The sequence below is a fragment of the Euprymna scolopes genome, chromosome 16 (genome assembly GCF_053919585.1).
Source record: "Euprymna scolopes isolate OS-2025 chromosome 16, ASM5391958v1, whole genome shotgun sequence".
NCBI lineage: Eukaryota > Metazoa > Mollusca > Cephalopoda > Sepiida > Sepiolidae > Euprymna > Euprymna scolopes.
The window spans coordinates 2,794,215-2,820,782 of record NC_136497.1 but is presented as its reverse complement, the minus strand read 5'-3'; positions in this window follow the sequence as shown (position 1 = coordinate 2,820,782).

The following is a 26,568-nucleotide window of genomic DNA, read 5'->3' as shown; positions in this document are numbered from 1 at the left end:
GAAATGGAATAGCCCTGGCTAATGATTAAGGCTATTAAAAGAGATTATTCTGTTCATTATTTTGACTCTCGAGTATATATCAGTTCATATCTTATATGCTTTTAGATCGAGTGATGTGGTTCTCGATTGATTAACTGTGTCTAATTGTGTCAGATATATATATATATATATATATATATATATATATATATATATATATATATACTCGAGAATCAAAAAAATGACAAGAATATGCTGTTGCCATAGCCCTAATAATGATACATAACCTGAAAGTACTTCGTTCAAAATCCTTGGCTTAACGTTCACTGAGAACATGAGTTTGGACAAATAGATTGAGAGAATTGCCAAAACAAATAAGGTGAGCTCTCCCTACCGTGCACGAAAGTTACTTACACCTGATTGCATCCTGTACCTTTACAAGGTCACTATTCGCCCATGTATGGAGTATTGTGTCCACATTTCGGCTGGTGCATCCATCACTTGTAGATAGGTCCCGCACTGTCGGCTAGTCTTCAATCTCTGTCCCGTTGATGAAACGTTGCATCCTTCTGCCTGTTTTTCAAGTATTTTAATGGTAGATGCTCCGACAAACTACAAGCCCTTGTACCCACTCGACGTAATACCCCCGCCAAACCCGACAAGCAGCAAAATCTCACCCCTACACAGTAGAGATCTTAAAACGTAAGAAAACTTCTACTCTAATAGATTCTTCTCTAAGACTGCTAGATGTGAAATTCCCTTCCGGGTTCCTGCTACCCTGACTGTACTAATAATAGGCAGAAGTTCAAGTGTAATTTATACAGACATATTGCTGCTCAACTCTCTACATAGTGTCCCTGCCAATTATGTCCTAGATAGTATGCTCTATATCAAAGTGGACGCGATAGATCTAAATAATCTAAAGATGGTGAGTTCAATCCCGGCACAAGGCATTACATAACATGTTATCTACAATTACATCTTAAAATAAATTTTATATAGATTGAATTGAGACCAAAGGCAGAAAATAAGTTAATAACTAGCTGGCATCCAGACATTGCCCGGTCGTACAGTACGTCTAAACACAATAGTTAACCCCCACACCAACCCTATCCCTTAAGTACCAGAACAACCCAGGTCTGCTAGCTACTAGTCAGTTTCGAGATGACCTCGGAAGAAAGGGTCGGTGCCTTCAGATGCAAGTTAAAATCTTTATCCATAACTGTTGAAATGTATCTTGTCTTAATTTTGCCAATTTTTGTGTATTAATATATATATATATATATATATATATATATATATATATATATATATATATAGTAATCTATAAAATATATATGGCGATTAAGCTACACTGAATATTCGGCGTTTCATCCACTCTAGGACTCCTCAGGCTTATGCGCATAAACCTGAGGAGTCCTAGAGTGGATGAAACGCCGAATATCGAATGTAGCTTAATCGCCATATATATTTTGTAAATTACTAACTAGCTCTACCTACGTATTGAGCACTTTGAAGTAAATACTTAAAGTTTACGCATAAATCTATACTTTTGTATATTAATTTTATGTGAATAAATTAAGTAGTTATATATATATATATATATATATATGTATATATATTATTTATTTATCCTTGTTCTCTTAGCAGTCTTACTAAAAATTGAAACACCTTAACATTACTTATCATGTCTTATTACTCGTGTTTTTAACTTTTTTTGTTAAATTCGCCTGGTATTACCCTACGCCAGCCTTTAAATAAGATGCCCCCAATCTAAAAATATAAGCAGACCTCACAAGTTGCATTATTGAAACGTAATCTTAAGTTGAATCTCGAAGGTTCTATCGCGAGGTACCTAAAGCAAAAACAAAAAAAAAACAAAAAAAAAAGAACAAAAAAAAATTCCAGGGATTAATATGGGAGGGGGAGACTATCTTAAATTATATTCTAAACTGGGAATGGGCAAAGGACTTCTACTAAGTAGATATAAATAAGGTCCTTCTTACCATTTTTTTCATTTTTTTTTTAAATGGAGAGTAGATAATGCAGTGGATGTGTTATCGGCAGCTCCAGTAACTCTCGCTTCTCCGTTTTTGTCCCTCAGTCCTCAATTCTTATGGGTGATGTTTCTTACAAAGGGTGAATAAAAAGCTGCTTCCCAGGTCGGTAGTACTTCGTGAACAGTAGTCTGAGATATCGGAAATTTTTCTGTCTCTATGTCTATCCTTGCGGCCATGTCACTAGTAAAGGTGCTGAAGGTAAACGTTTTCATCTGGGCTGACGTTAACCGCCTGATAGTCAGGGACCCGAACCTTGGAATAACCACTAAGGAGGCTGTCCTATTAGCAGGCGCAAAGTACTGGGACTGCTGTATTGCCATTTGGTGAATGGATTCTGGACCATGCAGTAGTCTCTGGTAGGGCCTCTCGATGCCACACTAGTGGGTAATTGTTACGGCTTTACCTTATCATGTGCTACAAAAAAATCCCGTCTTTCCTCTCTTACTTTCTCTCTCTGTTCTGAGCTGTTCCACAAATCTCAAAATCCTCAACATGAAATATCTAAAAAAAAAAAACACGAATAAACCTAGAACCCCATCCTCCTACGTAGACCCCTACTACCATGTCTCCTTCTCCAACATCAGGGGTCTACGTTCTAACCTTCCAGAGGTTGAAACCCAATTACAGGAGACGAAACCGGACATATTCTTTCTAAGCGAAACTGGAATAGGACCGACAACCTCCCTAGATGAGTTCATAATTAAAGGATACTCTTACTTAACATTTAAATCTGACCCCCAAGATGACCAGGGACATGGAATATGTGCTTACATAAAAGATGGCTTCCCATGTGGCAGGGATATCTCCAGAGAAGGCCCTAATCTACCTTATATGTGCTTCCGGGTTGCACTAGCTTACACCACCGCATTTATATTTGCCCTCTATCGCCTCCACAACAGCGGAGTTACTGTCTTTAAGAGTATATCAGAGAAAATTGACCACATCCTGTCTGCTCATCCCTCGGCTAACATTCACATTTGCGGTGACTTCAATGTCCATAATGTGGAATAGCTGACCCACTCAAATAAGACTGATGATGAGGGGAGGTTCTGTCATGATTTTGCCACTGCCTATGACCTCACTCAGATTGTTCGCGAGCCCACCCATGTGCCCGATACTACCGGTCAGTACGCAAGCCTTCTAGACCTTTTTTCTATCCACTTCCCCTGAGCTATGCTCATGTTCCGTTCTATCTCCACTGAGATCCTTCGACCACTGCGTCGTATCAGTTAAGATAAAAATGAAATATAATAAATCTACAGACGTACCTCTCCAGCGTACTCTATACCGATACTATATGGCGGACTGGGATAGCTTCCGTACATTCATATCTTATCTACCTCTCAATTCCATGTTTAAAAAGGATGTGTCCTCTATAGAATCAGGCCTGATCGAATGGTAACTTGTAGGCATAGACCAATTCATACCATCCAAAAAATTCCAACAAAAACCTAACAGCAAGCCATGGTTCTCCCCCGAATGTGCTGCTGCCATCTCACACAGAAATCATTTTTTTCCGTAGCTACCAACGTAATAGATGCACTGAAGCTAAATCTCCTTTCAGGACCGCCAGCAACCACTGTAAAAGAGTAATAAAGATGCAAGAGAGCTATACGCTCAATCCGTTAAATCCACAGTAGCTGAGCAGCGGCTTGTTTCCCACCAGTTCTGGCAAATAGCAAATAGGATCCTGAACAGAAACGTGCGTTCTATCCCAACCATTATCAATGGACCAGAGGTCATCTCGACAGCATCCGACAAAGCCAAACTATTTGCCCAAAACTTTGAGGAAAATTCTACCCTGTGCGACGAAGGCCATGAACTCCCCATATTCTCTCCTATAACAGACAACACGCTATGCAACATATTATGTCTGTGCGTGAGGTTGCCAAGCTAATTAAGAACCTTGACTCCAGTAAAGCAACTGGTCCTGACGGTCTTCCAATTATAGCGTTAAAAAATTACAACCAGAACTTGCCCCCATACTTACCAAACTGTTTAAGCGTTGCCTAAAGTAGAAGTGCTTTCCAACACCCTGGAAAACCTCATCAGTGTGACCTGTATTTAAGAATTCAGGTGAAAACCCATCCCCCTCTCAGTACAGACCAATAAGTCTCCTGTGTGTCATGAGTAAGTTACTGAAATCCACAATAGAGAAGTAGTCAACCACCTCAGCAGTAATAACCTTCTTAGCGAGATACAATATGGTTTCAGGTCTGCTTGATCTACAGCAGATGTGCTAACTGCTATATCTCATAGGATTAGCGAATCTCTCGACAAAGGCTTCATTTCTAGGGCAATTGCTCTCGACAAGGTTTGGCATAAAGGCTTACTACACAAGATTTCCAGCTACGGTAAAACTGGAAATGTTTTTTTGATCATTAAATCATTTCTCTCTGATAGGCTCATAAGAGTAGTGGTTGATGGGCAGAAATCAGAGGCCCACAGTATTAATGCTGGGGTCCCTCAGAGGTCCATACTGGGCTCAACTCTCTTCCTGATATACATCAATGATCTCCCAAAACACATACTTAAATCATTCGTTGACATCTATGCTGATGACACGACCATCTATTGCAACACATCAAAGGCTGTAAATGATGATGTTCTCTCTGATTCTCTCTCGAGCGCTTGGTTCAGTGGGGAAAGAGGTGGCTGGTTACCTTTAATGCATCTAAGACCAAGCTCCTATCTCTACATTTTAAACGCTCTGATCCCCATCTGGCATGAATTGAAATGACTGGCTCTCGTCTAAAGGAGGCCCCATGTTTTGATAAGCTTCTGGGTTTGACCTTTACTCCTGATCTTAATGGTGGAATCCTTCTACCGCTCCAGAAGATATCTCACTACTGATGCAATTCTCTATCTATATAAAAGCCAAGTACGTCCAAAGATGGAGTACTTCTGCCACATCCGGGCGGAAGCTGCTTAAAACAGCCGATCCTGCCTTGACAGAGTACAAAATAGACTTCGTGGCTTGGTGGGGGGTGCCTTTTCTCTTCCCTGCAACCTCTTTCCCACAGACGAGACATAGCGAGCCTGTCTTTGTTCTATCGTTATTTCCATGGCAAGTGCTCGTCTGAGCTCCATTCTCTGGTCCCCCCTCGTCAATCTTTTTCAAAAAACACCCGACTAGCTGAAACCACCGTCAAAAATTTTCCCCACTCCTTATCTGTGTCTTAATCAAAACGTAGATTCCATGATCAAAGCTTCTTTCTTAGAACTGCACGCCTGTGGAATTCTGTTCAGCTTGCCTGTTTCCCTCCCGACTTCAACCTGGATGTCTTCAAGTCCAACACAAACAAATTCCTGATGAACCGCCCCCTAAGTAATGACACCTTATCAATTCTCCAATACTATTGCTACACTATCCTATTGATTACTGTACACACAATAACCCTTATCCCCGAGTGGCCATTGGGCCTTAATAAGTGGTGAACTCCATGTAAAAATAAATATATTAATTTATGCAAATTATGGAATTATTATTATAGAATCAATCCTCTATGGATTATTATATATTATGAGAGATAATTTACGCGGTGGATTATTCGCAAAATAATAATGATAATATTGTTCATCGAATTTCGTCTGTGTTTATTTACAATACGAGCACGTCAGCTGATATTTGTGCTTGAAGATGAATGCTTTGGAAAAGTCATTTCTGATTTATGTTTAGTTTTCAAATATGCAAAATAAAAAGTGGCTTGTGATATTAAATGGTATTTCTTCTTTTCTCGTAAATTGAAATCATTATTAAGTAAAAATTAAAATAAAATGGTGGGTTACACCCGGGCTTGAACACGGGATCATTCGATGTGTAGTCTTGATGGTCTACCACTAAGCTATATCTTGAGATTAAAATAAATTTGTTTTTTAAGAAGAAATGATTTGCTGAGATTTTATTATCGCACTTACCGGTATAACGTTAAATATTCCACTATAAAATATATTCTTTTTTATCTATGAGAGAAAGACTTTTTAAGATCGGACGTTTTCGATTACGGATGAATTTCCGTCTAAAACATATCTAAGAACACTATCTTACATATAAATTAGTGTGAAATTTGCAAAAGATAGGCTCAGCCGTTTCAGAACCCATGAGGAATGAACTCACGCACACACACACAAACTTACTTTTATATAATAGTAGCAGAGATAGAGATAGTGATAGTGAATATGAATAGAAGGTAATTAACAAGAGATAGTGTTTACATAATCTATATCCTTTTTTCTTCTTTATATTTCTGTTGAGTGGGCATAACAACTCTATTATTATCACATTTACCTTTTCTAGCAACCTCTTTCCTACAGAAGACACGGTGCGAGACTGTCTCTACTTTATGGGTATTTTCATGGCAGGTGATTGACTGAACTCCAATCTATCGTTCTTTCTTTGACAAACTTTCAAAAACACTCGACTAACTACAACCAATATAAACGATTTCCCCCACTCTCTTTGTGTGCCTAAATCTAAACATAGATTCTATTAACAAAGCGTCTTTCGCAGAACTGCCTGCTTATGGAGCACTGTTCCGCTGCCCTGGTTCTTGGTTAAATACAAAACAAGTTTTTTTGAGCTGTCCCCATAAATAATAAAATTCTCCTTAATTTATACAATTAACAAATACCACACTAACACTTTACATTCATCAACTATTATCCCCGAGGGCCTTTATGCTTTGATAAGTGATGACTCCCAAGTAAAAAAAAGCAAGAGGCCAAACGACGCTTATGATTAAATCGAAAGAATTAATACAGAGATGAGAATGATATTCCTTTCTGATTAGTTGTCAAATATTGGCCTATCACCGTTTAATAGAATGTTTTCATTAACAAAATAATATTACTTTGTACATTCTTCCGGTTCATAGTGCTTCGCTCTTCTTGTCTTGTTTCATCATCATTGTTATTTCCCTTTCGTATTGTGGTTGCCTGTTTACCTAACACGAACAAACCTTTTCATGGATGAAAGACAAGGAGACGTTCCCTGACTTTTCACCAAGACAGAATAAACTGAAGAGAATGAGAGAGGGAGAGACAGAGAGAGAGAGAGAAAGAGAGAGAGAGAGACTAAATAAATAAATTATTATTTACTCGTTAAATTCACTTGCTGACTAAAAACAATGTGTTACGCAAATGGACATAGACATCGATAACATTCACTGGGATTGCTAGTTTTGTACATAATTAGGCCGTGTCTCGTTCGCGTGGATTCCTTGTAAAATCCTTAACTCGAAATAACATTGCATTCTTTCATCGAAAACGTAAGGTAATTCGTGATCGTTTTACTTTGCCCCTGTCTTTTCACGCATGTTTTATTCCGACTTAACATCGATTCTGTTTTGCAGATGAAAAATTCTGTCATATCAAGTAGGTCATTGGTATTAAAAATCCATTTTATTACCTACAAATTTAAAAGTGTGATAATATGAAATAAAATTAATTGAGGAGAACGCGTTTACGTGGAGACTTCTAACTGTGAAACAGGCTGTTGTATTTTGCAAGATACGACAAACGTTTCACGTTTACATCTATTCTTGCAATGCAGCATTTTCTCTGCTAATAAACATTTGTGACTAACAGTAACATTTCTGCAATTGTTACTTTTTTATTGAATTGTTTTTATAATTTATTAATCATACATAAAAACTGTGTTCTGCTACAATCGTGGCCATATAGGGTTCTTTATTAAAGATATCAGAAATGTTTGATGGCTTTAGAATACGCGAAGGTTTATTCATCATCGTTTTCAACCGTTTCAATAATAGATTGCCATACTAAAAAATAAAGTCATTTGCTACAACAGCTATTTTAGCTTACTTTACTAATGTAACCGTTTAGTTTGTTTAATTACTCTCATCTCCTCAATATACTAAACATGTTTTTTTTTTACACAGTGATCACCACTATCAAGGCCCGGAAGCCACTCAGGGATAAGGGTTATTGCAAGTACATTACGTTAGTGTGGAGATTTGATAAAGTGTTTAATTAAGGGGGCGGTTCATTAGGAATTTGTTAACGTTGGACTTGAACTCATCCAAGTTGTAGTCCGGTGAGATGCAGGCAGACGGAACAGAGTTCCACAGACGTGCAGTTCTAAGAAAGAAGCTTTGTTCATGGAATTAGCGTTTTGATTTAGGCACATGGGGGAGATTTTTCACAGTGGATTCAGCTAGACGGGTGTTTTTCGTGAAAGATTGGAGAGGGGGGACCAGAGATTGGAGTTCAGACGAGCACCTGCCATGGAAATAACGATAAAACAAAGACAGGCTCGCAACGTCTCTTCTGTGGGAGAGAGGTTGCAGGGTAGAGAAAAGGGTATCCCCCACTAAGCCACGAAGTCTATTTTGTACTCTATCAAGGCAGGATAGTAGCTCCTGCCCAGATATGGCAACAGCATTCAATCCTTGGACGTACTTGGCTTTTATATAGATAGAGAATTGCATTAGTAGCGATATATCTTCTGGAGTGGTAGAAGGATTCCACCATCTTTCCAGCGACCTTGGCAACAGACTTGATGTACGTGTTCCATTTCAGATCAGGAGTAAAGGTCAAACCCAGAAGCTTGTCAAAACACGGGGCCTTACCCAGACGAGAGCCATCCATCGCAATTGATGCCAGATGGGGATCAGAGCGTTGATGAAGTAAGGATAGGAGTTTGGTTTTGGATGCATTAAAGGTAACCAGCCCCATCTTCCCCCACTGAACCACGCGCTCGAGATCAGAGGAGAGAGAATCAGAGAGAACTTTGCCATTTACAGCCTTTGATGTGTTGCCGTAGATGGTCGTGTCATCAGCATAGATGTCAACGAATGATTTAAGTATGTGTTTAGGGAGGTCATTGATGTAGATCAGGAAGAGAGTTGGGCCCAGGATTGACCCCTGAGGGACTCCAGCAGTATATATATATATATATATACATATATATGTGTGTGTGTTTATTTACACCTCGTGGGTTTTTACTTAAATCATTACAAGTTGTTTCAGTAGACAGGACAATAAATTGTCCTGCTGATCTCGTCAGACGATCTAAGACAAAATATTGTTTTTGGCTTAAATCATCTGACGAGATCGGCAGGATAATTTTCGCTCTACTAACTTATTAAGCAATTCTCTCTTTTTAAAAACAAATATGCATACTAATATATATGTATGTATATATATATATATATATATATTCGGTTTATTGTTGTAAAATATGCTTTTAAATTATATTTTACTTTGTGTAAACCAATTCCCTTTGCTTATAACCCAAATGAGTGTTATATCTTACAACAGAGCATACATATTATTATTATAGAATATTCCAAGAACCAAATATTTATTTTTTGTGAAAAACAATTCCTTCCGCATATTAAAAGTTCGGTAAAAGAAAAGATAAAAGCGGGTTTGAAAAAAGAAATCGTAAAAATCAGAATCGATTTTTCACGTTGCGAAAGAACGTAGTAAAATCTTGTTAAAAAAAGATAAAAGTTTACGTGAGAAAAGTTACACAAAGAGAAATAAACCTCTTTAAAAACCTCTCTAGGATTTAGCATTTCGAAGCTAAATGCGTCTCATCACAAGAGGAGAAAAAACGGTATTATACAAATGTAACGGTTAAAAAATAACACTGACTTTTAAAAAAAATCGGATAAAAAATAGAAATATATCAAATTAAAATTAGAAAAGTGTATTTGCAGGGATTTACATGATGGGGAAACCAGAGAAAAAAACAATAAAAGCTAAAAAATATATAAAATATATACATGAAAATTATTTAGATATTTAATATTTTCTTTAATTTATGAAAATTAGATACTTTAAAACCCTTAAAATAGTTTAAAAATTTATACAAATTTCCAAAAATTTAAAAAATTATAAAAATTTACAATAAACGTCTGATGATTTCAAAGTCGAAGTTGTATTTTACATTTATATTTGTCTAATACCAACTTTCCTCCACTTCTGACGATAAGCATTTAGCTTCGAAATGCCATGGCCGGAAGAAGTTTTACCTCTTATTCTTTATAATGTAACAAATATTCACTTCTCTCTCTCTCTTTCTCTCTCTCTCTCTCTCTCTCTCTCTATATATATATATATATATTTGTGTGTATATATATATGTGTGTGTGTATGTGTGTATGTATATATGGGAAATATATATGGGAAATAAAATAATTTAAAGCTGTAAATAAAAATTTGCAATAAAATTTATTATTCGACAGAATACTCCAAAAACAATTGCTTAAGGAGTATTCTGTCGAACAATAAATTTTATTGTCCATTTTTATTTACAGTTTTAAATTATTTTATTTCCCCTATAATAAGCTCTACTTTCTATTGTGTGTGTAGTGAGCTTTTTTACTTTGTTGGGATTAATTCATTAATATTTTGCCGGCAAGTGGCATGTTGGAAAGGACCAATGTAGTTTACAAATTCAGCTGCCTAATAGGAGAGTGTATCTCCAATACTAGCAGCTACGTAGGTTCAACAACTAACACATTTTCGAGAAGGTTGACTCTCCACCTCTCTGACTCTAGCTCCATATCACAACATTTGAAAGGGACATGGCTGCCATCATTCGGAATTTCGAAAAATTATGGTAGAAAATACAAGAGTACTGCAGAGTGAAGGAAATGTAAATAGGCTAAGAATACTCGAGGCATTGTACATTAAAACAAAGAAGCCTCAGATAAATAATATTAATTATGAGTGCAGCCGAAACGTTTTGAAATGTTTGGGATAAATTTTGAATATATATATATATATACATATATATATATATATATATATATACACATATATATATATGTATGTGTGTGTGTGTATACATAAATATATTAAATATATGTATAAATAAAAAAGTCCGCCAACTTGTAACAAGCTACCATGTGACTATGAAAAAATGTATATATGTGTATTTAAAAAAAAAGCAATTTCTAAATTTATTTCTACAATATGCCTGAGGATGATAGAAGCACTATTATGGATCCAACTAATACTGTTTCGAGAAGAACACAAAAAAGAACTATTCGGGTATTGGAAAATATAAAAGGGAAAATTGTAAAACAGAATAACTCCGTGCTATTCAATAATATTTGCCTAAATATAAATATTAATATATACATTAAATTGAAGTTTATGAATATATATATATATATATGAAGTTTATGAATATATGAATATATGTATATATATATATATGTATGTGTGTGTATGTGTGTGTGTATCTCTTTTGTTCAATGTAAAGCGTGACTTGAACGGTTCACGATCCAATAGAATTGTTGCATTTACGACAAAACTCAATCTATTCGGATGAGTCGTTCGCCTGCTGCCCTGGTCGGCAAACGCTCATGCAGAAAAAGAACTGTGTCACAACCGAACTGCCAATATCGACCAAAACGTCTTCTTAGATGAAGCTCGATATCGATTTGAAGCGAGACATAAGAGCCCTTAAGCTTAGACGAAGAAGCCAATTTGTGTTAGAGACGCCAAATAGGCAATTTCCTTCTGCGAGCCGAACGCCATTTGCATACGCTTCCATCATTCTGACTTAGCTCATCATGGTGACATGTTAGAAGAATCAAGCAACGTTATATGATTGCTAAAAGTATGATTGATAAATGTATGATTGCTAAAAGTATAATTCCTTAAAGTTCCGTATCTATCAGTTTATATAGATAATGTTTTTATGAACTACGTTGAAAAATAACACTGTTTAAAATTATTTATTGCAACAAATTTACTGAAAACCATTATTGGTCCCCCATCAAAGGAGGGAGTGGGCCTAATAATTCACTCCCGTTTGACCGTTCATTTGATCGCATTTTTCTCAAGATTCACACCTTGCAGTTTTTGAAATTTTGCACAAACATTAGTCATGGTGAAAGTAAATTTCTGCCAGAACGGAATTTTCGCGATAATTCATGTTGTTCCCTAGAGGAATTATTAGCCTAAAATTGTCCCCAAATCGTTCGTCTGTTCGTTTGTTTTACTTTTCTGAATAACCACGACTTTTCTGTTTTTTTTTTTTTTTTTTTTTTTTTTATGTTGCATAAACATTAGTCAAAGATAAAAGTAAATTTTTCACTCAAGAAGGAGGTTGGCTTGTTTTACTTACAGCGTCGATGGAAAATCTAAAGGATTATGCAATTTTTTCTTCAGTTAAAACGCTCAAAACTAAAGACCATGTGTGTCATATTATTGCAAGCACAAACACAAACATTAAAAATTAAAAAAGTGTGAATTTAGAGAACATTTATTTAATTAACGACTATTCTCCAGAATTCAGTATATATATATATATATATATATATATATATATATATATATATATATATATATATATACTCCTGTAAATTTGTTTTTTTGTGTGTGTGTATTGGTATTCATATTTAAAAACCTTCTTTTTCTATTTATTTAAAAAGAAAATAGAACTTTGTTATATATCGGTCGTGGAATAGCATACATCTGCAAACGCTTTAGCTAATTTGCATATTTAATAAATTCCCGTTTTTCTCATGGGATAATCATCTTAACTATTACGTGTACTTATATTCATGCAGATAATCTTACATGATTTATACTTCCATAATATTTGCGTAAAATGCTATAGTAAACATAAACCTCTCTCTATATCTTCTCTTCTCTTCTTCTCTATATAAATAAAATGAACTCATTTTTTCCCGTGTGAGTTTGACCTTAAGAGGATTAAAATCACGACATTACATTTAAATGTAATATGCCCACACTTCAGCACAGGATCTGAGGTGTGCTATAGGCCTACTACATTTATATTTCCTTGATATTCGTACATTTCTATATTTTTCCGGTGAAAGTTCACTTCCACAATCGGTTAGAATCAATGGAAGTTGTAAAATCTTTTCTCTCTATTCAATTCATAAGTCCATAGGGGAATATACAAGGAACACCGGTTTGAGTTCGTAGTTGCTTAAAAATATGGATTGGCAGTTTTCTGTCGGGTGAAACGCGATTTTACATTCCAGTTTTTCTGTGGATTACTTGTGCCATTTTATAAATTTCTTCTTTTTTACCCATTTTTTTCTTCCCTTTATATTTTTACGCTTTTTGTATGGGTGGGGGGTTGCAATTAGAAGGATTACTTAAACGAATCGAACTAACATTGGATTCCAGTTTTTACAAGAAACTTTAACAGTCAGTCGCAAGCGTTCTTAATATCTTGCACCGATTAGTCTATTTCATATTTTATTTACTGTCTTTATACTCCTATAATTTTTGCACTGATTTCATACGTGATACTAGAGGGGAGAGTTGACTTCCTATTTTCCGATTAGTTACTTATTCATTATTTTTTCTATGCATTGCATTTCTGAGAGTTTTATTAGCACACTTACTACTACGCTATCGATATTGGAATCAGACGACATTCAAATTGGTTAACAGCGACAACAAATAAAACAATACAAAAAACAAACCAAAACAAACCAAAACAAACCAACATTAAAAAAAATAAAAAAAACACGGTCAGTTTTCTGGTTTTATTTATTCATTTTTTCTTTTTCATTGAAACGGAGATAAATAAATAAATAAAATCTATTAAACATATTTTCATTATGCATGGTAAGTTTTATTTTTTGGAATTTTGTTTTTCTATTTAAAAAAATTAGGTTTAAATAAACATATTTGCATTTTACGCGGTAACTATTTGGGTTTTTTCTTTTTTCCCCGTTTTTTTACTTTGGCATTCTTTCGCGTTCGTTTTGTTTTTGATTCCTTTCAATTTTACGTGTCATATATTAGCTTTTTAATTTTTTTTTACAAGGTAACCACCATTTATCAAGGCCCGGAACCCACTCGGGATAAGGGTTATTGTGTGTACAGTATGTTAGTGTTGGAGATTTGATAAAGTGTCTTACTTAAGGAGGCGGTTCATCAGGAATTTGTTTACATTGGACTTGAAGACATCCAGGTTGTAGTCAGGTGGGAAACAGGCGGACGGAACAGAGTTCTACAGGCGTGTATTTCTAAGAAAGAAGCTTTGTTCATGGAATCTACGTTTTGATTTTGGCACAGATAAGGAGTGGGGAAAATTTTTCACAGTGATTTCAGCTAGGCGGTGTTTATCGTGAAAGATTGGCGAGGGGGACCAGAGATTAGAGTTCAGACAAGGACCTGCAATGGTAGTAACGATAAAACAAAGACAGGATCGCAACGTCTCTTCTGTGGAAGAAGGGTTGCAGGGAAGAGAAAAGAGCATCCCCCACTAGGCCACGAAGCCTATTCTGTACTCTGTCAAGGCAGAATAGGCTGTTTTTAGCAGCTCCTGTCCAGATGTGGCAGCAGTATTCCATCCTCAAACCTACTTGGCTTTTATACAGATAGAGAATTGCATCAGCAGTGAGATATCTTCTGGAGCGGTAGAAGGATCCTTCCATTTTTCCAGCGACCTCGGCAACTGACATGATGTATGTATTCCATTTCAGGCCAGGGGTAAAGGTGAAGCCATATCAAAACATGGGGCTCCCCTTAGACGAGAGCCACCCATTTCAATTGATGCCAGATGGGGATCAGAGCGTTGAAAATGTAAAGGTAGGAGCTTGGTTTTCGATGCATTAAAGGTAACCAGCCAGCTCCTCCTACACTGTACCACGCGCTCAAGATCAGAGGAGAATCGAAGAGAACTTTGTCATTTACGGCATTTGTTTGTTGCATAGATGGTCGTTTCATCAGCATAGATGTCAACGAATGATTTAAGTATGTGTTTTGGGAGATCATTGATGTATATCAGGGAAAGAGTTGGGCCCAGGATGGACCCCTGAGGGACTCCACCATTAATATTGAGGGCCTGTTATTTATGCCCATCAACCACTACTCAAAGGTGCCTATCAGAGAGAAATGATTTTATGATCAAGAAAACATTTCCAGTTATACAGTAGCTGGAAATCTTGTGAAGTAGGCCCTTATGCCATACCTCATCGAAGCACTTTGATATGTCAAGAGCAATTCCCTAGAGAGGGAGCCTTTGTCAAGAGACTCGCTAATCCTATGAGATATTACCGTTAGCACATCTTCTGTAGATCTGTCAGAGCGGAAACCATATTGCATGTCACTAAGAAGGTTATTTCTGCTGAGGTGGTTGACTACTTCTCTATTTAATATGGAATCCAGCAGCTTACTCATAACACACAGGAGACTTATTGGTCTGTACTGAGAAGGAGAGGACTTATCACCTGAATTCTTAAATACAGGGCATATTGATAAGGTTTTCCAGGGTGTTGGGAAGCCTTTCTCTTTAAGGTAACGCTTAAAGAGTTTTGTAAGTATGGGGGCAAGTTCTAGTTGAAGCTTTTTCAGCACAATGATTGGAATATCATCAGGGCCAGATGCTTTACTGGAATCAAGGTTCTTGATTAGCTTGGCGACCTCACGCACAACATTTGTATGTTGCAGAGCGTGTTGTCCGTTATAGGAGGAAATACGGGGAGTTGATGGTCTTCGTCGCATAGGTTAGAATTAGCAGCAAAGTTCTTGTAAAATAGTCTGGCCTTATCTGATGCTGACGAGATGACCGCAGGTCCATTGATGATAGGTGGGATAGAGCGCACGCTTCTGTTTAGGATCCTGTTTGCTATTTGCCAAAACTGATGGGAACCAAGCCGCTGTTCAGCTACTTTGGATTTAACGGACTGAGCATATAGCTCTCTTGCATTTCTTTTTTGCTGGCAGTCCTGAAGACAGCTTTAGTCTCAGTGCATCTATTACGTTGGATGCTAGACCAGGACGGGGGAGATCTATAAATATAAAAGCTAAAATTTATGCGTGTGAGTGTGTGTGTGGGGGTGTTCCTTCACCCTAAATCGGCCTCCTCCTGCTACTAAGACAATGACGTCATGTTTGACCTAGAAAACGTTGACGTTAGTTTCAACCACCTGCAAGTGTGTTTTAAAGGGTTAATTTTATCCGTGCTCAATTGTGTGTCCCTTTGGCGTAGAGGTAAAGTGTCAAACATTTTTTTCCGCCTTAGCCTCGATGCTTTAGGTTCGAGCTTGTCTTCCTACTTGAACCTTTTTTCCTCTTATACATCTTTCTTTTCCTTTTTTTTACATTTGTTCGCGGTTTTGTTTTGTTTTGGTTTTTCCAACTTTTTATAACATCGTGTTTTTTATAATATTAAAACAGGGTCCCAAACACCCGGGCAACGCAGGGTACCCCCGCTAGTATATTTATATATGCGTTAGACATTAGTCTAAACTCTCGGCCCCAAGTTGAAGAGCCATTGCTCAAAATGACAAGGTACTAGAATAAGGCTGACTGGGATGCCATTAGAGATCACATCAGAAACATCCCATGGGGAAATATCTTTTCTCTTTCAGCAGAACAGTGCGCAAATGAGACTACTGCATGGTTCAAAGCAGCAATTGAAGCACATGTTCCTACACGGAAGCTATATAGTAAACCCTACTCTCCCTAATGGTCTACTCTACATGCACAGCTGCTATTGCTCACAGGCAACATGCATACCGTAAATTCATCCGGCATAAGTCCTGTACAAACAAACAGAAGTATATAGAAGCTAGAAATAATTTCAAGAAAGAAGTAGCAATAGCTAAGTAAATATACTGAAACAATCTGAAAACGTATTGAAGCGCAAAAATTAGGAACTTGTGGTTTCTGGAACATCTACAATAATGTAGCAAATAATGGGCAATGGAAAATACCACCATTATCAGACAATCATGAGGTTGTTTGCACAGCAACTGAGAAAGCTAACATGCTTACCCGCTAGTTTGCCTCAAACTCTACATTGGACCCAGCAAGCCATTATATCCCTGATTTTCCTCTGCGGACAGAAACCACGTTATATGATCGGAAGATCACTCCTTCCCAAGTACATGATGTTATAAAAAAACCTAGACACCTCAAAAGCATGTGGACAGACCTCACCCGGCTGTGCTATTAAAAAAATGCTCCGCTGAGGTTGCTATAAACTGTTTAACAAATGTCTTAACGAATCTTGCTTTCCTGGCTGCTGAAAAACTGCCTCTGTGAAATGGGGTCATAAATGGATGGTAACATTTAACGCTACCAAGACAAAGCTCGTTTCTTTTAACAATTACATGAAACCTTACCAACCGCTAATAGCTATGGCTAGATATACTTTACCTGAGAGCACTTCTTTCAAGTTCCTTGACTTAACGTTCACAGGAAACATGAGTTGGAATAGATACATCGAGATTATTGCTAAGGCTGCTGCAAATAAAGTGGGCTCTCTCTATAGTGCTAGAAAGTTACTTATGCCTGGAAGTATCATGTACCTCTATAAAGCCACCATTCGCCCATGTATGGGTACGACTGTCATATTTGGTCGTGTGCATCTGCTACTAGTCTCTCGCTCCTGAACAGGGTCCAAAAGAGAGTCGCCAACCTAATAGGTCCTGAACTGTCATCTAAACTTCAGCCCCTCTCCCACCGACGAAATATTGCATCGCTCTGCCTGTTTTACAAGTGTTTTAATGGTGGATGCTCTGACAAACTACAAGCCCTTGTATCCCCTCGACGAAAATACCCCGGAAACACGACAACCAGCGAAGTCCCATCCTTACACAGTTGAGATCCCTAGATGTAAGAAACCCTTTTACTCTAATAGCTAGAGGGTATAAAGGTTTTGGAAAATCTTTTTAATCCAGTTTCGGCCAGAAGTTTTTTTCTGCTAAAAGGTCAAAGTTCAACGATTTGACCTTTGAGAACTGTACCAAATTCCTCCGCTAAACACTTGAAATTTTAGATATAAGTTTCTTGACATGGATCTAAATTTATAATTTGATTTAAGCCCCAAAACAATAAGTTCTCTTTCATTTTACTCTTTCTTCCTTTTCGGCTGCTGCTAGTGTTCCCTACGACTTGGGCATGACCTCACATTAATTCCCAAACATAACTTGAATCCGGCAGCATCGCAGTCATTTCCACTTTGCCATAGACTTACGTTACGTCCCCTGTTTCACTTGCTCACTGCATATATTAACGTGTTTTAATATATGGTTAAGTGGCAGTTTTAGTCATTTAGAACTGGTTTATAGCTTCACTAGTCACTCATTTTTAAACCAAATTTCAATTCATATATCACCTTTTCAGCTATATTATGGAAAAGAAAATTAAAGAATTGTTGTTAAAACTGGAAAAGAAAAGGACAAGATGTTCTAGTAAAAAAAAATATAAATTCATAACTTAAAATATTGCAATACTAAATCTTTTTAAAAATTCAATTTATGACATTATGTAATCAATTTTAATGCTGCAATAGTGCTCTATTATACGGGAAAAATAAAAAAAAGAGGATATTATTTATTTTTTCAGAATATTTTGATGAGATAAGGCATCGGTCCGTAGGTTACAAACCTGATAATAGGAAACCGTTTTATCAAGCTGATACACATCTGGTTTGAAACCGACAGTACCAGTGACATATTTCATCTAAACTTTTCGAACATAACACTATATATATATATATATATATATATATATATATATACGGAAATAACATCAAAGGGAATAGATGGTATGAATGCACTCTATTATACTTTATACCATCAATCGCAATTACATAGACATGATCTTTGAATACTTCCCGCTATTGTACTAATATTCAGCTTCACATTGGTCGCAATCGTCACCGCTTAACTTATTTGTAAACAACCCAATAGTTTCCTCACTTATAATTTTATATATTTCCACCTTTTAAAGTACCCACCATAGTTTAAACTCACCTACACATGCATTTTGTCAACCCACTCAGATCCCCAACATACACATTGCAAGTCATAGCTTCTCTGTATCTCACTCCCTATCTCAAATTGTTATTTTTCCAACCCGTTTCCCTGATCAGGAAGAACAACACGCATCACTATTAGATCTGTTTTTGACCACAGTTCCTGATAATTGTGTAACGAAAGCCGACAGCCCACTTGGGAACGCTGATCATGCAGTGATAATGGTTGAAATCGCCCTAAACTCTAGACCCAAAACTCAAGAGCCAGTGCTCAAAACCACGAAATATTATAAAAAGGCTGACTGGGAAGCCATCAGAGATCTTATCAGAGACGCCCCATGGGGAAATATTTTTTCTCTTCCTGCTGAACAGTGTGCAACCGAGACCACTGAATGGTTCAAAACTGCAATCGAAGCGCAGTTCCCATGCGGAAATTTTATAGCAAGCCCCACTCTCCCCAATGGTTTACTTCGACTTGCGCAACTGCCATTGCTCAAAGGCAGCATGCATACCGCAGGTTTAACCGACATAAGTCCAGTTCAAACAGACAGAAGTACATAGAAGCTAGAACTAACGTTAAGAAAGAAATAGCGACAGCTAAGAGAGAATGTACGGAAACCACCAAAAAACGCATCGAAGCACAAAAACTAGTAATTCGTGACTTCTGGAAAATCTACAACAGTGTAGTAAATAATGGGCAATCAGCAATTCCCCCACTAACTAACAATAACGAGGAGGTTTGCTCAGCAACCAAAAAGGCTAACATGCTTGCCAGTCGGTTTGCCTCAAACTCCACACTGGACCCTCTAAACCACCCCCCTACCTCAATTTCCTATGCGGACAGACGCCACGCTAGACGATCTGAAAATCACCCCTGCTCAGGTGCATGCTATCATAAAAAAACCTTTACACTTCAAAAGCAGGTGGACCCGACCCCATCGCAGCTGTGCTATTAAAATGTGCTCAGCCGAAGTAGCTCCAGTTCTCTCCAAACTCTACAACAGATGCCTTAATGATTCTTGCTTTCCGGGCTGTTAAAAACCTGCTTCTGTGGTACCAGTATTCAAGAATTCTGGCGAAAGAACTGACCCATTAAATTATCGCCCTATTAGCCTCCTCCCACTTTTTGCCAAAATATTTGAGACCTTAATTGACCATGCTCTAGTCCAGCACCTTACAGATGCTAAACTTCTGACCGACCAACAATATGGATTTAGACAAGCCCGTTCCACGGCAGACATCCTCACTGTAATCTCTGAACGCATATACCATTCACTGGACAAAGCGGGAGAGGGCAGAGCGGTAGCTCTAGATATATCTAAGGCTTTTGACAGGGTATGGCATGAGGGTCTCAGGAAGATTAGATCATACGGTATTACTGGTAGAATACTTAACATAATTAAATCCTTCTTAGATAAGAGAAAAATCCAGGTTGTCCTCGACGGTCGTACATCAAAACAATATGATATAAATGCGGGAGTGCCCCAGGGATCTATCCTTGGACCTCTGCTGTTCCTTATATTCATAAATGACCTCCCCGACAACATTGCCTCTGAGATGGGTATATATTCTGATGACACCACACTCTATAGCAGGCACGACAGGAAAACAAATGAAAATATATCTAAAGTAATGGCAGAAACACTAGAGGATGACCTCCAATCAGTAGTGGAATGGGGACAAAAATGGATGGTCACGTTCAATGCCGCCAAGACTAAACTGGTTTCATTCAATAATTACAAGAAACCTTCTCTACCACCTAAAGCAATGGCCAGTGACTCTTTATCTGAGAGTACGTCTTTCAAGCTCCTTGGCCTAACGTTCACAGTAAACATGAATTGGAACAATTACATCGAGGGCATTGCCAGGGCCGCTACAAGGAAGGTGGGCTCTCTCTAACGTGCTAGAAAGCTTCTAACACCCTAAAGTATCCTGTACCTCTATAAGGCCACCATTCGCCCATGTATGGAGTATTGCTGTCATATTTGGGCTGGTGCATCAGCTACTAGTCTTTCGCTCCTTGACAGGGTTCAAAAGAGAGTCGCAAATCTGATAGGCCCTAAACTGGCGTCTAAGCTTCAGCCTCCGTCCCATCGTTGAAACGTTGCATCCCTCTGCCTGTTCTACAAGTATTTAAATGGTGAATGCTCTGATGAACTGCAAGCGCTTGTGCCCCCATGACGTGAACACCCTCGACAGACCCGACAAGCTGCAAAATCCCACCCCCACACTGTAGAGATCCCTAGATGTAAAAGATCTTTCTACTCCAGTAGTTTCTTCCCCAGAACTGCTAGACTTTGGAATTCCATTCCAGGTCACTGCTTCCCCAACTGTACTGACATGCATAAGTTCAAGTGCAACGTGAACCAACATCTTGCTGCCCAAATCCCTACATAGTACCCCAGTAGATGTTTCCCCTGATAGTAGCCCCCTACACCAAAGTGGCAATGTGCCTTGTTTGGGGTGAAAATGTAATTAAAAAAAAACAAAAAACACCATCTCCCTCCGAATTGTGCCTGAAGCTACATGTCGCATTGCATTGCATGTAACTTAGTTCCATATTCCTTCCTCTGGAGAGAAGCATTAGACTTCGAAATACTTAGGCATAAATAACTTTAATAACACCTCTTCCATTTGGTGTTAATTCTTTATAGAACTGACAAATAGACACACACGCACACACTCACACACACACACACATATATATATATAGATTCTTCAGAATAAATTATCTAACAATCAGTTGATATGGAAACCTGTGATTATAAAATTTACAACATATTACTGGCAGTAATATTCTATAAGTATTATCCTCACCTAAATAAGAATTGCTCGATATACAAGATAGAGCAAATAAATCAAGTTTTTAGTTATTCAATGAATTTAAAAATTTATGACGTGAAATGTTTGAGTTTCAGATCAAAAGAGTTTTATTATTCTCTGCAAGACAAAGAATATATTAGAAATACTTTAACTCCTTATCCTATTTCGATCTCTACCATCTCTTCAGAGGAGAACATATTAGCAACAATTAGTTATAATCGTTTACACCTTATTTGCTAAAGTCAGTGAGACATGGAAAATCATAATTAAAAATTGATTGAGTAATAAAAAGTCATAGAGTAAGGGAAGTTAAAGAAAAGGATATAAAATTTAACATGCAAATTGCATAGTAAAATCCGAAGTTGATATATATATATATATATATATATATATATATATATATATATATATATAGACAAAGGTAAATAATTCGAAACACAATTATGAAATATTCAAATTGTTTCAAAATCAAAACATTTATGATTAAATTAATTCCGAATTCATATAAAAAAACATCATTGATGGATTAAACAAATCATATAAAAACTAATAAACAGTAATACAACTAAATCATCTTGTATTCGACACCACCCCACTATTCCCACTCTATATGGTCTACCTTAAACCCAATTCAAAAAATATTACATTCCAATGCGTCTCGTAGTCTCAGGCACTTACAGTGCTACAACAAAATATCACATATAAGCGCAAAAATACTTACCCCATTTACTAGGTAATACTTAGTTCTTTCCTATTAAATGACTCCGTATATCTACCCTCGAAACTTTAAAACCTTCACTAACAGAACTATAAACAGCACAGAATCCTTATACACAAATGTTCCATCTAAAAATGCATCAGCTCATTTGAAAATGATCTCAACAAAATTAACATTAGCCTCCCTTTCCAATAAGTAATATAATTTATAACTTTATGCGCTAACACACAAACTACTAAAACACATGATTCTACAGATACATAGACGACATTTTCTTTTTCGTTCCGACCTCCTCTAAAATATAGACATCACTAAAAAAATAAACAAAATAGAACTCATCATTACCTGTAACTTTTAAAAACAAACAATAATTCCATATCTTTCCTTGAAAAAACAAGTAACAGAGATGATTATCTTCATTATTATTCGCATAAAAAATAGAGTAAAATCAGACAATCTACTCGGATTTTACCTCGGATGTGAGAAAATGTAGCAACCAATATCTACATGATGAATTGGAATACATTGCATGTTCGAAACTCTATAATACCATATTTCATACAGAACTCTCAAGGAAAAGCTCTCCAGATTTACTCTATACGCAAACAAGACAATTCCTAAACCCGACATTAAATAAAAACTCATCCCTATTAGCTAATAGCAATAACACCACCGTCTATACAAGATTAAACAAGATAAGCTTCCAAATATCCCAAGTGATTTCATCGACAAATCTGATATAATCTGGGAATGAAAATTCAACTCCACAAATAGAGTCAAGGCTGGCGTATATTTCATACTCTCGTCTTAATTCCGAAAAAGAATCTACATCAGCGAAATTCAGCGTAACTTGGACAAAAAAGGACATAAACACCAATAACATACGCAGCGCCATATTTTCTCATATTATTGAGGATGGTCATAGCTTTGAATTCGATAACGTAAATCTCATAAAAGCCATAAATAATAAATCTATACATCGATTAATTGAATTCGCCTTTATTTCCTACTGAAAAATTATAATAAAACAAAGACAAGGCGTTTATTAAATTTTTGTCATACCTATCAAAAACTATCATTAATGAAAATAATTTGAACACCGGTTAATTCCTTTATATATATATATATATATATATATATATATATATATATATATATATATATATATATATATATATATAACCAAGGAGACCTGACCTTATTCGAGATTGAATTATGATCACCAGATGTTTCACACACCCATATTTTTATTGTCATTGAAATCAGCTTATTTGGTAATAAAACTTCTCAAATGCGTTTGTAATGTTCGGCTAAGATATTTGTTTTGGTTTAAATAGCATATTCGTTTTTCACTGGATTATTTTGATTATCGATTATCGATACTTATCAAAGACATTCAGATAGAAAACCTATCGAAGTTCCTACGTGTGAAATTTCATAAAAATCAGTCTCATCGTTTCCATAAGTCCATAAGGAAAGAAGTCACACATACGGACAAAGTTCTTTTTATATAAAAGTAAATAATTATATGTATTATTCAAACACTACCGCGTTTGAGTATATGGTTAATTGTTAGTTTTACTCATTTAGAACTCCTTTAAGGCTTCACTGTTCACCCATCTTGCGACCAAATTTAAAAAAAAATTTTTAATTCATAGGTCACATTCTCAGATATATTTTGAAATAAAAGTTTTCGATTTTCGTTCAGTAAAACAAAGTTATAAAAAATTACTGTGTTAAGAAATTCTCAGAATCTATAAGGAACGAAGAGATGTTTTTTATTGGCTGATGGTTACCATAGCAATCAAATCTGTGACCATACCTCAAATCCGCTGGGAACGGCAGATAATGGTGTAACAGAATATTAAAAAAAGCTGTCACTAATAATTCATCACTGGCTCGATCTGTCGTCTAATAATACACAGGTAACAAGTGAAGCAGAGAGAGAACATTTTATTTCAAAGCAAAGCCTAGAAAAATCATGGATAACATAGAAAAATGTGAGCATGAAAAGTAATATGTTAAGATTTAAACATGGAGTAGTAAAACGACTAGTTGTTAAAACTGGAAAAGAAAAGGATCATGTATTCTAGTAAAAATATAATAAATTTATAACTTAAAATATTGCAGTGTAAATTAAGAATCGATTATATAATGTCAAATTCAGTAATAAAAAATTCTTAATGCTAAAACATTTTAAATTATAAGTTTCTTATATTTCTTACTAGAATATTTTGTTTTCTTTTCCAGTTTTAACAACTATTCCTTTATTTTTTCTATGTTTAAATCCTAACCATATTACGTTTCATGCTTGCATTTTTCTCTGTAATGTATATATATATATATATATATATATATATATATATATATACATGTGTGTGTATGTCTGTGTATACGTATATGTTTGTAAATGTGTATGTATGTGGATGCATGCATATATATCATGCCTATATATTTGTATTATATATTATTTATTTATTGAATTATTTATTTATATCTTATTTTATTTATTATATTTATATTTATATATATTTATTACTTGTTTAAATTGTTTATTTGTTTATTTATTTGATTTATTCTTCTTTTCATTCGATAGACGCGCATCTTAAGTTTACGCATATGCTAGACGTAATTGTTAAACTTTAAATTTAGTACGTGAAACACTATTCGTTAACCGAAATAGAAAGCACTACATTATGAAACGTCCATTTTTTTATTGATTTGAACAGTTCATTTAATTGCAAATCAAGTAATATTAGCCTCAGACAAGTGAGGGGACGCGGTATGCTTAAAAAGCTGTCGAGAGGTTAGACTCGCAACTGTGAAGTATCTCTCCTAAGGAACTAATATTACGTAGAAACCAAACTATAATATTCCACTATTCAAAAACAGCGAACAAGTAAATCACGAATGAAATTACTACAGAAAGAAAGTAAAAAAACGGCCCATCCAGAATACCCGGAACCAACTGGATATGATTCACGTTTGAAAACAGTTGTTTGAATAAAACTCATTGAGCAGACAGATGGTCAAGTATTTTGTTTCTTCCTTTTCATTTTAAATTCATATCCTCGGATTTTTATACTTTTATATATCATATATGCATAGGCGCTCCAATATTCTTTGGATTGAAACCTGTGGTTAGAGCCATCGCCGACATTCTCTAGCAAAAACGGAAATATGAATATCTGTGTTTTCCTTACCGACACCAAAATGATTCAAATATCGGTCTGCTTCCTGGACTATCACGTTTTTATTTTCTCTTACTGTCTATTTACCTTCATGTAGTGTTAAGATACAGTAGAATCATTTGTGAGTGCCTATATCTACGTACACCTACAAACACACATATATTTATATATATTATTCAAACAATATCCTGTTTGAATATATGGTGTTTGTTTTTCTTATTTAGAACTGCTTTAAGGCTTTACCGCTCACTCATTTCGTGACAAATTTCAAACAATTTTTACAGTTCATAGGTCACTTTCTTAGCTATATTTTGAAATAAAATTTTCCATTTTCGTTCATTCAAACAAACATTATAATAAATTACTGGTGTTCAAAAGTTATCAGAATTAGTTAGGAACGTAAGAGGCGGTTGCGTCTAATTAACTGTCTGTTTCTATAGCAACTTTTCCAACATTGACGTTTAGAGACGATTTCTTCTGAGTGACTGTTTGTGATCAAAGCAAAATTTCCTTCCTCGACACGTTCATAAATCACAGCGGAATTATCGCTCGCATGCAATCTTATTTCGGTAATATAGAGACAGTTTACAGAAGTGATGTTCTTGGCCGTGAAAGTGTTGATAATATTTCTCTTTCGACATCGCCCGTTAATTCTGTTTCTCTTTTTTTTCTTTTATGTCTGCTTATTTATTTAAGTACGTCTTTTATTTGATTTTTTTATTTAGTAAATTAAAGAAGTTAGTAATAATTTTTATGGATTGTTGACAATGCATATGACATTGAACATTAAAAAGAAAATATTATTTCAAAGCAAAGCCTGAAAAATGCGATCATGAAAAAAATATGGTTAAGATTAAGTGATTAAGTAATTAAAAGGACTAGTTGTAAAAACTGGATATAAAGGACAAGATATTCTAGTAAAAGATAAATTTATAACTTAAAATATTGCAACATTAAAAATTTATACACCGCTGATCAACAATTTAAGACAACTTAAAATCTTTAAAAACAACTTTTTTAAAGGATTGATTTTAAACTCTTCCGGCTTAAGGTTACCAATACT